Source organism: Mus caroli, unplaced genomic scaffold (genome assembly GCF_978045245.1).
Source record: "Mus caroli unplaced genomic scaffold, Mus_caroli_1 scaffold_8, whole genome shotgun sequence".
Lineage (NCBI taxonomy): Eukaryota > Metazoa > Chordata > Mammalia > Rodentia > Muridae > Mus > Mus caroli.
The window spans coordinates 53509936-53524143 of NW_028227263.1; the positions used below are offsets into that span (position 1 = coordinate 53509936).

Genomic DNA, 14208 nt, shown 5'->3' on the forward strand with positions numbered 1-14208 from the left:
GGATACTCTAGAGATGTACATGGTACAGACTGGAATTGGAAATAACCCTTTCTCTCACAACCCAACTGTTATCTCACCGCACTAAGCCTGAGTTACAGACTCAGAAAAGGTCTGCTGATTGTCAGCCCTTTACAGAGGAGGAAGTGCATCAGAGGGAGGAGGAGTTCTGGCTAAATGGAACCATCCAAGTGAAAGAGCAGTCCCCAGCTCGGTACTGTTCCAGGGATTAGTGGGCTGTGAGGACAGATAGGGTCAAGAAAGGAGAAAAAGAATGAGCAGAGAGCAGAGAGGGCTGAAGCCGAGCTCAGGAGCGAGACGCAGTAAGAAAGGATCGGTGAAAATTAAATGTTTAGCTAACTGTGGGAAGAGAAGAAACTGGCAATGGGCGGCTCACAAGCCAAAGGCAAGACAAGTGGGTTTTGTATAGGGTGGACAGTTCTAGACCACCCTAAGCTACAAAGTGAGCTTTGTCTATCTCAAAATAATAATAATAACTTTGTATTATCAACGTCCAGCTTAATTCAGTGCAGGTTCGTTTCCAGCCCGTTACGTGCACAATGTTCACTTTATACATAAAGGAAAATAACTGAGAATAAGTGGACTTATTTTGTTTTAATTAAAGCATTTTAAGCAAGGTGTCGTTTTAGTAGTTCAGTGGGACAGTTGAAAGAGCTTTTGGAACTTGGCTCTCATGTAACCAATTATATTTTCATTTCCAGCGCTCATTCTAGCTGTGGAGTCAAAAAGACCCTCAGAACATAACTGTCATTTGCTTTTAAAAACTCTTATTCTTAACAGGAGAATAGTTTTAAAAAAAACATACAATAACTGATGTGGACAGCAAAAGAATCTTTAAAATTATAACGATAACTTAAGTTTACAAAGGGTGGTCCATGCCTCTGTAGAACCTAAAATCATTGTCTTTATTTATACTTCTCAGGACCATAAATTCGAATCTTAGGGTAAGGATTTGCAGCTATTGATATCTGTCTGAGGCATACGGGACAAAAATGAGGCAACTCAAGGAGGTAGTTGTCATCTAGGATGCTAAGGAATAAGTAGCAGCTTGGGGCCATGCCCTCCCATTAACGTCTAGAAGATACCCTTTCCCAACCTGCTGCTCAGCATACAGATCACCCTTCATACATGTAGCATTTACAATGTTTAGCACCTCACTGAATAACGATAGCACTGTTATAAAATGGCCGCTTATCAAGTTTCTTCCATGTGTTACATACATTAGGCATAATACATATATCACAAAATTGGATAAGCCGCATATATCAAGTATAGCCCAGGATTCAGTATACAGCAATTATTCTATTAACAGAAACCATTGGTCTTATGCAATAATTGGTGTTTTTTATCCTCAATTCTCAGAAGAGGAAGCTATGGCTAAGAGAGGATATTTAAAACATCCAAGGTAACATAATCAGAGGATTAGAACCTCTAGCTAATAGGACCTCTAATCGGAACCGCTAGCTCCACAGAGCCCCTACATCATCAGTATATCTTCCTCTGGCAAAAGCCAAAACGTAGTTTGTAAATGAGGATAGGATATTGTCCTGTTACCTTGATAGGCCAAGAAGGCAAAAGCTTTAAAAAGTTGGCCAGGTATTGGGTAGATCATCATGGTCAGGTTCACCCAGGTCTCAAGGATCCAGTCACTCAGGCGTTGAATATCCTCAGAGTTTAGGGAAGTACACAGATAAAAGACTCTGGTAAGCCATGGTAGACCACTGCCTGCAGACAAAGCGACATTGCTGGTAGCTGAAAAATGCTAGTCAACAGAAGCCTCCATGGATCTCTTCTTCTTCACTTTGCATTACAGAAAATACAACTTTCCGTGCCACTTCACCAAGAATTTTTGCACAAAAATTCAACAAAATGCTTTAATGACGTTTGATAATTCCATGACAGACAAGTGGAACTTCATTGTGGGACTTACCAAAATTAATATTTGTTATTATGTCTCATTTTAATTTAAAATATTTAATATTTATTTAATTTGAAATAAATAAGAACACTATAGAACAATGTGAATGAATAAGCAACCAATTAAAACAAACAGATACAGCTAACATAGAACACTGAACAAAGATGCTAGGCAAAAATTACCCGTATACATATATTTCTGAAAGCCTGGAAATGTTCTCTATTGATCTGGATAATAATTACGTCAAGCAACTCATCAGCCCATGCATTTTGATTTCTCTTATTTTCAATATTGATATTATGTTTTACTAGAATATGTGCTTACAAAAGTAAGGGCAGAGCTGCAAAGATAGCTCAACAGTTAAGAGCAGTGGATATTCTTCCAGAGGACATAGGTTCAATTCCCAGTATCTACATGGAACCTCACAGCAATCTGTAACTTGAGTTCCAGAGGATCAGATATCCTCTTCTTACCTCTGCGGACATCAGGCACACACATGATACAGAAGTATGCATACAGGCAGAATATCCATATTCATAAAAGACTTTTTTAATTAAGTGAAAGTACTGAATAAATTAAATTCAACTAAAAATGTAAAATCATTCCTTTAGGCAAAACTTACCTGTATTTGAAAATCAGTTAGTGGCACCCGAAGACCTGTGGATGTTCTCTGAACATTTTACACTGTTTTTCCTAAAATCTTCAGTTACAATCTTCATAAACACACCACAGGAAATCAATTCTGGATCAAATCCAATCAGAAAAAACTGCTGGATATGAGCAGAAGCTGCCAGAAGGGAAAGGAAGAAGCTATAACTCACCTAAGTTTTAATACAACAAGCTCAAGCCAGGCAAAATAAAACAAAATAAAATCCTAGCATAGAGAGGGGTGTAGCATGAGGTTCTATCATTAACTCTGTAGTTTTTAGTAGTGTGGCCAGTGGTAGGTCAACCACACTCCTGTAGACAGTCACATATCCAAGAGTATACGGGCAGCAGAAATTGGAAACACGCTTTTTACTCTGAACCAATCTCTGATTTTGTTTGAATCATGCTCATGCTTGTGTCTAGCATAAATGCACCTACCCAACTACTAAATGAGGATATTTCATCCTGAACCAAGCTGCAAGGATGCCACCATAAGAGCCCCCAATGGCGATGGCAGGTTGATCATCAGCTCCAGGAATTGTTCTCTTCAGATGTCGGATTAACTCTGCAAAATCAGCCAGTGCTTGTTCTGATGTCAGGAAGTTCAAGTGCTCAGAATCCTGAGGATTGAGAGGGTGAACACGGGTGGAAATGCTCACACTGTCAAAGCCTAGGCACAGTTTATGTCCACAACAGAACTTGAGTCTTATATGATTTCCTTCAAATAGAATTTCCAGAAAGTTGAGTCCAAAATGTGCACTCACAGGACAGGGTATCCAACAAGTCACAAAAAGTAATTTAAGTTTGTAGAACATAATACGTTTTGCATCAAATGTTCTCTCTCTCTCTCTCTCTCTCTCTCTCTCTCTCTCTCTCTCTCTCTCTCTCTCTCTCTCTCTCTCTCTCTCTCTCCCTCTCTCTCTCTCTCTCTCTCTCAATCTCCTGAAGAATGCAATACAAAAACAATACCAAGCCCATCTCTAAACACAACTCTCCAACAGCAGACATAACTTGACCTATTTAAGAATTTTTACCACATGAACTCTAGTGCCACAGTTCTGATGTTGTCAAGAAATGTAAACAACTATTTGGTGTGGTTTATAATTTTATTTTAAATCTTTAAGCCACCTTCACAAACATAAAACAATGGAGGTGTGTTGCCATTTGGTGTCTGCCCAGAAGGCAAAGGAGAGCCAGGGTGAATAGGTTCCAGGAGGATCTGGTCCTGCCTGGAATGCTGAAAGTGTTACTGTTCTTAGAAGAGAAGTGAAGAGGTCTGGGCAGACTGTTCCAGGCAGATAGCCAAGGTCCCTTGAGCAAGGGCAGGGACAGTGGCAGAGGCAGAGGTGGCAGCAGTGTGAGCCTGGCTAGTCAGATGGGTTCAAGGTCCAGTGACAAATGCTTCAGGAGAGAGAATTCTTCCCCCAAGTATTACAGCTCAGTAAAAAGCCACCCTCATATGATCTTCAATGAAATAATTTCTGTGCTTAATTCCATGTGGACAGGGACTTTATATACATTGAGGAGTGAAATGGGATTTAGGGGTAGGTGTATCCTATTGGCTCCGTTTGAGATGTTAGTGATGTCCTATTTGCATGTAAGGGCCCCAGGTGATGCAGTACATGACTGACAGCCCACAGTCCCCTCAGTGGGGTGTCATGGTTTTGTGTCACAGAGCAAGTAAAGAAACAGGTAGAGAAGCTCATCTCAAGTCTCTGAGATTCCCAGTGTCTGAGCTCACTCAGCCTTAAGAGTTCTTCTGTCTAGTGGCAGGGCCCACTTGGCCTACAGTACATTTAGAAAAGCAGTCAGCCTATGGCTGAGTGAGATGTTGTGCAGAAATTTCTCACAAGCCCCAAGGAGAATTGTCAAGCCATAGTTCTTTGTCTGCTTGCGTACATGGCAGTAGTCTGTCACCATACATTCTGTGTCCTCTAGAATACATAATGCTGTCCTGCCAAGAAAAAAAAACACAATCACCCAAGTGTCCCTGCAGGTAGCCTTCTCAAGCCTACAACTTATAAACACAGGTCTTGTTTTGTGGGTGGATGTCAATGGGTTTATGAGGTTTGAAGGATAACTTTGTTTCTGAAATAAAGCTAACGTTATAAAAGAATTGTCACTGCGGTGTATCTGAGACACTTTTTAAAATTGCCGATGATCCTGCATATCTCTGATCCTGAAAACATAACTCTCCTCCTTGCCTAGTGGTCACCAATTCTACATGACAGAGCCTGTTTTTCTTCACCACTTACACACACACACACACACATAGACACACACACACACACACCCCTAAAAAGAAGAAGGAACTAAAACAGTTGCTGACCTCCAAGATCTGTTGACACAGAGGGAGAATGGAGGAAGTGGCCTGAAAGGACTTTGGAGTTCTAGGCTAACTGTCAGACAAACACAGCAGAGAGGAGGTGTGAGCTGGCAGCATAGCTAAGGAAAGTTGAGGCCCTAGGTCAGAGCTCCTGAACTACAGAAGCCACAGGGATCCAGAGAGTGAAGAATACACGGGACAACTGATAGGCCCGTGCCCTCCCCTCCTCCATGTGCTTTACCCCAGAGTTTCAGGACCTGGTCATCTCAAGCATTCAGACAACTGTGGAGTCTCCTAGGCCAATAGCCTTAGACTCAAGGATGGGAGCTTCTACACCAACTGCTGCCAAAATTCAAGGGCCCCAGTACCCAAGGTCTGAAGGGGACTGTGACCCATGAAGCTAAGGGTCCCAAAACCCAAAGCCAGCCAAGTTCTGTCACAATAGCAGTTGCTACTTGTTGCAGCTTCTGCCTGGCTATTGGCATAACTCGCTGCTCTCAGACACTGAGGGAAACTATAGTCTTCCAGAAACCAGCGTCTTATCCCACCCACGACTACCATCCAGATGTGCAAAAGAACCCCCAGTGACTGGTAACAGTTGCACATACCTGTAATTCCAGTACTTAGGAGACTAACAAAGAAGAATCATGAGTTTATGGCTAGAATGAACTATGTAATCCCATTCTTGTCTCAAAAGCAATAAAAAGGAGGAAAAAGAAAGAACAAAAGAACGAACAAATGAACAGATGGAAGGAAGAGAGAGAGAGAGAGAGAAGTGTACAGTGCTGGGGATATAGTTCTGTTGGAAGAGTGGTTGCCTATGAAGTGTGAAACCCTGGGATCCATCCCAGAACCATGTGAAAACACGTAAAATGTCTGCTGCACACCAGTGATCTTAGCACTTGAACATGAAAACAGGACACCCTGGGATACATGAGACCCTCCCCTATGTTTCCTAAAGGGACATCCTTGAAGAAAAACGTGTACTTACATTAAATAAGGCCTGACCAAAGGGAAGGGACTCCCATAGTATCGATGTTCAGCAAACACCAGCAAAGCTTTCGTCCTCAGCCACATCTCACATGAACCCCTAGCAAATATTCACAAATCCATAAGTAAAACTAGGATGAAAAAATAGTCACATTGAACATTTGCAGAGTATATGAACTAGGTATTGAGCTGGACCAGGAAGAGTTCTCTAAAATATTGTGCAGTTTATGTGTCTTCTACGGGTATGTGATCCTTGTTCCACTTTTGAACATCCCATCACATGATCTTAAGTGCAACAAATGAAAATGGGTTCTGTATGCAGGTATGATGGCAGCACCTGCACCCTCCTCAGGTAAGAGATAGAGAGAAGGCTTCGCCATCCCCTAGTACAAAGCCAACCTGTACAACACAGTAATTCCAGAGCAGCCTGAGCTGAGGAAAATGAGCCTGTCTCAAAGCAGAAACACAAAGCACAATCTAGCCTTTGGCTGTCCCTGCATCACAGATGCCTCCTCTTCTTCCGATACCCACACTAAACCCCCTTGGAACTTTAATCTTACATATTGGGAAATTAACAGAAACTAACCACCAACCAAGGAGTATACATGGAGGAACCCATGGCTCCAACCGCATATGTAGCAGATATGATGCCTCGTCAGGCATCAGTGGGAGAAGAGGCCCTTGGTTCTGTGAAGGCTCAATGCCGCAGTGTAAAGGAATTCGAGGGGGGAGGCCGGAATGGGTGGGGAGTGGAAACACCCTCATAGAAGCAAGGGGATGGGGGATGAGATAGGGGGCTTCAGGGGATGGGAACCAGAAAAGGGGATAACATTTGAAATGTAGATAAAGAAAATATCCAATTTTAAAAAGTAGCTAACAGCAGCTGTTATTAATTATTGCTTGCAATGTGTCAGATACTGTTCTAACTGCACCTGTAATAATTCATGTAAATAGCACACTGGACAAGAATCAGGCACTGTGGTTTTACAGGCAAGGACACAGACACAAGGCTCAGTGTTCACACAGGCTGTAATGCAGAGCATTCACCCAGGCCCCTAGACTTCCTTACTCCACACTGCTGGCTCCTCACTAATCATTCACTGCCTCTTTCCCTTTAACTGGACGGTGCCCTCTGAATCCATCCTAAGAAAGCATCCAAGGTGGACAGCCTTAATTGGTCAGTCGGTTTAACATGGATTAAAAGCCTCATGAATCCTGTTGGTATTTGATAAGCTACCACTACCTAACATGGCATCGGAACTTCAAATGGCTTTGGTCATTTTCACCAATCTATAAGGAACTAGAGGAGCTACCTGAGGGGATAATGGGTATGTTATCCTGATACCTGTGGTTTTCGAGATCCCCACTGCTTTTTCAGGGAGATGCTCACTCTCACCACACCCAGCTCACACAACCTTCCCCTGCATGCCCCAGCCCAGCAGAGCTGGCCATCTATCTCCCCTCCACACCAGAGGGCTGCAAAGAGCTCCTATACCTGCTGCAGCAGGAACTCACATGAATGCCTTGCACCACCAGACTGCAATGTCTTAAGAGAAGGAACCAAGCTCTGTGGAGTTGACCTCAGGCTTTGACTGGAAGCAGTTTAACTGAAGTGATAAATGATTCCACTGGCGATTATTAGCCTGCATCCATTTCGAGGGTAATTTTATCTTTCAAAAGAGATCTAAGTAATGTGTCAACATCTATTAACATTACATTTCTACAAGTTTCTTGATTGTATGTAGTCTTCAAAACACTAGGAAACAGATGTTTTCATTATACCCATTTGGCAGATGAGAAGTCTAAAGTGTAGAGTTAAAAGCTTTCTCAGTTTTAAACATCCAAGTAACAAACGTAAGAACTGAATCCTCCTGCATCTGGCTAAAATCTTCCCTACTAAACGATCTCCCAGGAAATCTACACACAGAGGTGAACATGCAATCATGATAGTTTAGTTTGCAAAGGAAGCTGTCTAGAACCAGGGAGGGCGAGGATCTGCCCTTCCAGCATCTCCTTCTGGTCAACTCTCTGGGAACTGTTCCCACATTATCTTTCCACTTCTGACCTTCTAAGGACAGAGTCTGCCCCGCAAGCCTTTATTCCCACTGCAGAGCCCTAAGAGGGGCAGGGTCTGCTGGAGACAGGAGGGACCCTCTGCCTAGATTAAAGAGCAGGAGGTAGGCCAGAGAAGTTACCCTGGGGCTCCTGAACAAAGGGGAAGTCACTTCTAAAGAAAAGAAAAGAGACATAGCAGTTCAGATCTCTCCAGAGTAACAGCAGGGATCTGTGGAAAGTGAGTCTTGAGCCCACTTGACACTGAACCACGCCCAGCGTCTCCTTTCTTTTACTTTCTACATATTTAGACTCTTAACAGTTCTAAAGAGGAAAAGAAACCACCAATGGGAAATTCAGGAACTATAAGTGAATTCACATCTCTAATTTCTACTGAGAAAGAATTTTCCTGAATGCCAAGCACAGTGGCAGACATTCACATTCTAAATAATATGATATTCTCTACTTCACCAAAATTCAGTCTGCATTTTTTATAGAAATTTTCTACTTACAGTCCTGACACGCCAAGAAGAAGAATGTCATCTTCCCACGTGCACTAACTTTTTTTTTTTTTTTTTTTTTTTTTGGTTGTTTGATTGTTTGGTTGGTTGGTTGGTTTGGTTTGGTTTTGGTTTTGGTTTTGGTTTTTCAAGACAGGGTTTCTCTGTGTATCCCTGACTGTCCTGGAACTCACTTTGTAGACCAGGCTGGCATCGAACTCAGAAATCCACCTGCCTCTGCCTCCCAAGTGCTGAGATTAAAGGCATGCGCCACCACACCCGGCAAACTTTAAGGACAATAAAAGGTGACAGGAAACATAGGCAGGGAAGCAAGCTAAGGGTCTTACTACATTAATACCTATGAGTGTAAGAGAAGAGACAAAACAGGAAGAGTAACTAAAACATGCCTACAGCCTCACCTCTGCTCCTCCATACGCAGCAGTGAAAGTTGTATTTTCTTACATTTATTTACATTGCTCTTGCTTTTGTTTCATTCATTCATTCATTCATTTAACAAATAGATGTTGGACACCTACTACATGCTTAGTATAATACAAAGTTCCCACACACAGTGCTGAAAAAGCTTGGGATAAGTCCTGCCCTCATATTTACCTAGTAGAGTTCATAATCAAAACATACAATGTTTTGTGCTGAGCATGGTGGTGCATGCCTGTTATCCCAGCACTCAAGGGGCAGAGGCAGGTGGATCTCTGTGAGTTCTAGGTCATACTGTTCTAAATACTGAGTTCCAGGACATCCCGGGCTATGTGAAGAGACCGTGTCTTAAGTCCCCTCTACAAAAACCTCTATATGCAATAACATTCCCATACCTGATTCCCTTTGATTTTTTTTTAACTCTAGAAATAAATCAAGATTTTTTTTCAACCTAAAATTCAGTTTCCTGTAAATAGAATTTTGTTCTTTTGACTTATAATTCCATTAAGTTGAACACAGCGTCACCTGGGATATCTAAACTTATTCTTTGCAGACTTGTCTATTCATGTCAAGTTGTTAGTTTTTGAGTTATTAGTGAGATTATCTTTCTATTTTCTATTTAATAGCTTTATAACTATAACTGTGACCTGGTAGTACAGGCCTATCATCCCAGCTACTTGTGGGGCTGAGGGAAGAAGACTGAAAATTCATGTACTACCTGGATTACAGTAAGTTCACAGCAGCCTGGGTAGCTTAGTCCGACCACACACCTCAAGGTTTCTAAAGGGAAGTGGAGGAGGTGTGGATCTGGGGGAAAGGGACTGGGAGGAGTGCAGGGAGGCGAAACTGTGGTCAGTATATATAATATATGAAAAAGTTTAATAATACAAAAAAATTGTTTTTTGTTTTTTGTTTTTGGGGTTTTGTTTTTGTTTTTGTTTTGTTTTGCTTTGTTTTTTTTTTTTTCACTTTTTACTTATCCAGACTTTAAAACTAATGCAAGACTCCAGAAATACAGGAATACAGGATGAGTTGAATGCACTCTGAAATTTGGTTATCTTAGGAAGCAAGGACAAAGTTATATCATGGGGGAAGGATTGCTTTAGATTGAGTAAGTTTTAAGAAACACATTGATCATATGCAATGCATGATGCTGGTCTGGCCCCCTCATTTGAACAGGTAAGATATGAGTAACAGATTGGAGAGGGTTGAGATAATGTTAGTATGGACAACGTATTAGAGGTCACTAAGCACATACAGTATTTTGGCTGCATAAGAAAAGGCTTTAAAATCCCACATAGTGGTACATATCTGAAAGCCAAGCACTCCAGAAGGCCAGCATTGCTACTTAAATCACCTAGGATCTAAACTAGACCAAACAGGTCATTCCAAATAGACTGACCTCCTATCAGTGTAGCTCTATGCCTGCACACACATGTACACACATGAACATCCCTAGTTCTCACGAAACTGGATATGTACTTCCTGATTTCTCCATGACCTTTATGCAATCGGAAAACAACTACCTACTTCTCAGAAGACTAAAAGTTTACAGGAACTAAGCATATAATAATGATATCCATGCCTATTCAGATATCCTTCCCATTGTGTGTGTTAATATACCCAACCACTCATTCAACACACGTGCAGTCAGCCGTCTAGGCCAAGTGCTGAGCTTTTTTGTTAAAAAGTTAATGTAAGATTTTTAAACAAATATAACAAATAAAAAATAAAGAGATCAAGAGAAACACAGAACAGAGACTCCACCTGCTTTCCCTCAGTGCAGTGGGTCTCCTTTCAAGGGCCCACCAGCACCATCTGCACTGACTTGGTAGGAATGTATTGCCTCTGGTTGAATCCCAGACCAACTAAATCTGAAACTCCGGGACACAGCGAAGTGATCTGTAGTCTTCGGGTGATTCCGATGCAGCTAAAGTTTAAAAAGCCACTGAACTAGAATAAGCACCAGAAGGAGAGTTGAGTGTTCTATTTCTTCTATTGAGCCAGATCTCAGATGTAAGCATCTTGTGTTAAATGAACCTCTGGTATTAAATTATTTGACTCACCCCACAAAGAGTTCCTAAAGCAAGCCACCTCTGTCATTTGAAGATCACCAACAGCCACATCTCTTTTAAGTAGGGTGGATAAACAGGCTGTGTCAGGGATAAAGAGAGGAAGCCCATGAGACTCCTATAGGATTCTCAAAGGTTATTTTACCATAGAGATTTTTACCTCTCCCACTGACTTTCAGAGCTAGCCTTCTTATGAGATTGATATTCATCTTATCCTTTTAAAACAGCTCACAATGAATAACATTTCAATACGCAGTCTAAAGGCTTCAAACGTGAAAGCAGGGGCTGTTATATGCCACAGTAAATACAAGTCAGGAAAAGCTCTTGCCAGAGGAAAATCTCCCACCTAGAACCCCACAGGCCTCTGGAACTTAGGGAGCAGAGGTAGATAGACAAACTCTCCACACCCAGGCTCTCCAGCTCCTGACCATCAGCCTGAACTGTTGAGACTTTGAGAGGAAAGAGGAAGAAATGTGCCTTTGCTAGAAGGAAAGCCAGTGAGGGAATTAACAGGCATGAACTTGAATCTCTGCTGGCTGTAAGGCCAGGTGCGTCCCTTAGCCTCTAAGTCCAGAGCCTTCCTATATAGACTTAGGATGATAGCATATCATACATAAAAAGAATCGCTGGAGGACAGAGAAAGTGAACTGAAAGCATCAAGTTCCTGGTTTTGTTAAGCGTCAAATAAATGTGCGTTCTCTTCACACCAGGAGTGGGTACCCAAGATGTGCAAGAGATGTAAAGCTCTTCAGAGAAATTTGGGAGTTGTTCTTACAGAGTCAAAGGCTCCTACACTCTAAAGCACCTGGGTAGAATATCCTTTGCACCACATGAATTTCCAGCATCCTCTTGGCTCCTTCCCATACAGAACTGAGGTTTCAGTACCCAGTGGTCAGACACACAGGTGACAGTGTGCCCTCTGCTGTCCAGACTAAGACACACACGTCACTTTCCAAGGCCTTGGGCAACTGTAGAAATCACATCTCGGAAAGGGCTAACAGAAGCCATCTCTCTGATCTGCTTGTTCTAAAGCTTTGGCCAGGGTCGACAGAGGAGCAACTTCTAATCATTTGACTTAATGAAATAAGAAAAGTTGGTTATGGTATTGTCAAATCCTCACAGGCATAGCCTGGGAAAAGAAGTACTCTCTGGGCACGCACAGCAGTTCTTTCTAAAAGAGAGAGAGAGAGGAGAGAGAGAGAGAGAGAGAGAGAGAGAGAGAGAGAGAGAGAGAGAGAGAGAGAGAGAGAGATTCAAAAGATGCTTCCTGCTTCACGATGTGGAAATGTGGAAAGGACTAGGGGGTGGGGAGTACAGGAAGGAGCAGGGACAATCTGCAAATAAAATCTACAATGGCAAAGATACATGTTTGCATTTTCTTCCTGATCAAGAATGAAGTATATACATCCAGAAATAATATAATATCTATTAAACATAGTGGGTGACAATTTGGGGCTTTGAAGATGAGAAGGAACACAGAGAAAGTGCTCAGTGCTATCAACCACCCCACCTGGCCATCTCTGGTCGGAATTGGTGCTTTGGTGTCCCCAAGGCTAGAACAGGGCCAGAGAACACGTAGCTTCTCATTTATTTCCACTGTAAGGCCTTTTAAGAACTTGCTTCGTTACTTTCCCTTCATTCTCCCGTACAAAATAAATAAATAAATAAATAAATAAATAAATAAATAAATAAAGGATGTGAGAACTTTAGGGATCAAACAGCCACAGAGGAATCAATACCCCCAGATGATCATGTGGCAGTGGTGGGGAATAACAAAACTGTCCATAAGGAAAATGACTCCAAGAAGCTGGAATCACCCTTCCCTTCTCTTCACCAGAGATCTAGTTTCTTCTGCTTCCTTGCTTGTTTCATTGTGTTTGCATTTTGAGAAGCAATCTTGGGGCCTCAAACATGATAAGCCTAAGTTCTCCAATAAGTTGCACACCCTTGTCTACTTTGACAAGGAAGGTGGAGATTCCTCAGTTACCCTGCAACAGAAATCATCCCTTTATGTAATGATGCCTTATTTTTCACACATCCTTTTTCCCTGACTCATCAGGATACAGACTAGTATGCTCTTCTGTCCTAATCTTGAGGAGACACAAAGAAACATTTGTGAAAGAGAAATTGACAAAATGAGGAAGGAAGAATATAAGTATAAGAATAGGAAAGGGGCTGGGCAGTGGTGGCGCACACCTTTAATCCCAGCACTTGGGAAGAAGAGGCAGGTGGATTTCTGAGTTTGAGGCCAGCCTGGTCTACAGAGTGAGTTCCAGAACAGCCAGGGCTACACAGAGAAACCCTGTCTCGGAAAAGAAGAAGAAGGAGAAGAAGAAGAAGGAGAGGGATAGGGAGAGGAAGAGGGAGGAGGAAGACAATAAGGAAGGAAGGGAGGGAGGGAGGGAGGGAGGGAGGGAGGGAGGGAGGAGGAGGAGGAGGAGGAGGAGGAGGAGGAGGAGGAGGAGGAGGAGGAGGAGGAGGAGGAGGAGGAGGAGGAGGAAGAAAGGGCTGGTGAGTTGGCTCAGCGGTTAAGAGTACTGGCTGGCTCTTGCTGAGGTCCTGAGTACAATTCGCAGCAACTATATGGTGGCTTACATCCTCCTATATAGTGAATAGTTAGCTTGAAAGGCAAGATGAAAAGAGCTACCACAGTGCCCATATAAGACAAATATTGTATTAATAAATGTAAAATGAATACAGTCCAACAAGACTGTTTCCTTCATTTTTCTGAGGATATGATCGTCATTAATATTATATTTCTCATGTGTTCATAAATATGCTGTAATTTAGCAATTAGAGATTGAGAAAATTGGAGATGTGGTTGTGAATTCAATAGTAGCACACTTGAGAAAACACTGTCTGGTGGGTAGTGGATTTGAACACTTTTCTATTACTCTCAGGTTATTGAAGTGCACCGAAATCTCCTATGACCAAAGACTGGGACACCGAGGAAGAATTTCATTCTAAGTTGACAAAATTTTGTGAAGGCAAATTGTTCTCTAATAAAACAGAGTTGCCCATCCTTGGAACACATAAAACATTGCAACAGCCAAAAATAATGTGTTCAGTCAGTTTCATCTGAAAAAGATTCTAGAGTCTCAGTTTGCTAAATAACTCTGGTAATCAATTGAATTCCCATGGCTTCAAGAAGTTTGAACCACAGCAACCCTCAAGTAGCTTGGCTATGAGCAAATACATAACTGGCAACAATTTTTATACCACCAGAGGGCACTGTTGTATAAACTGTGA

General features: G+C 42.1%; 1 pseudogene; it reads right to left on the minus strand.

Moving 5' to 3' along the window:
• The window catches only part of LOC147002937 (lysosomal Pro-X carboxypeptidase-like), a 66836-nt pseudogene that overhangs the window by 27270 nt on the left and 25358 nt on the right, over positions 1-14208 (minus strand).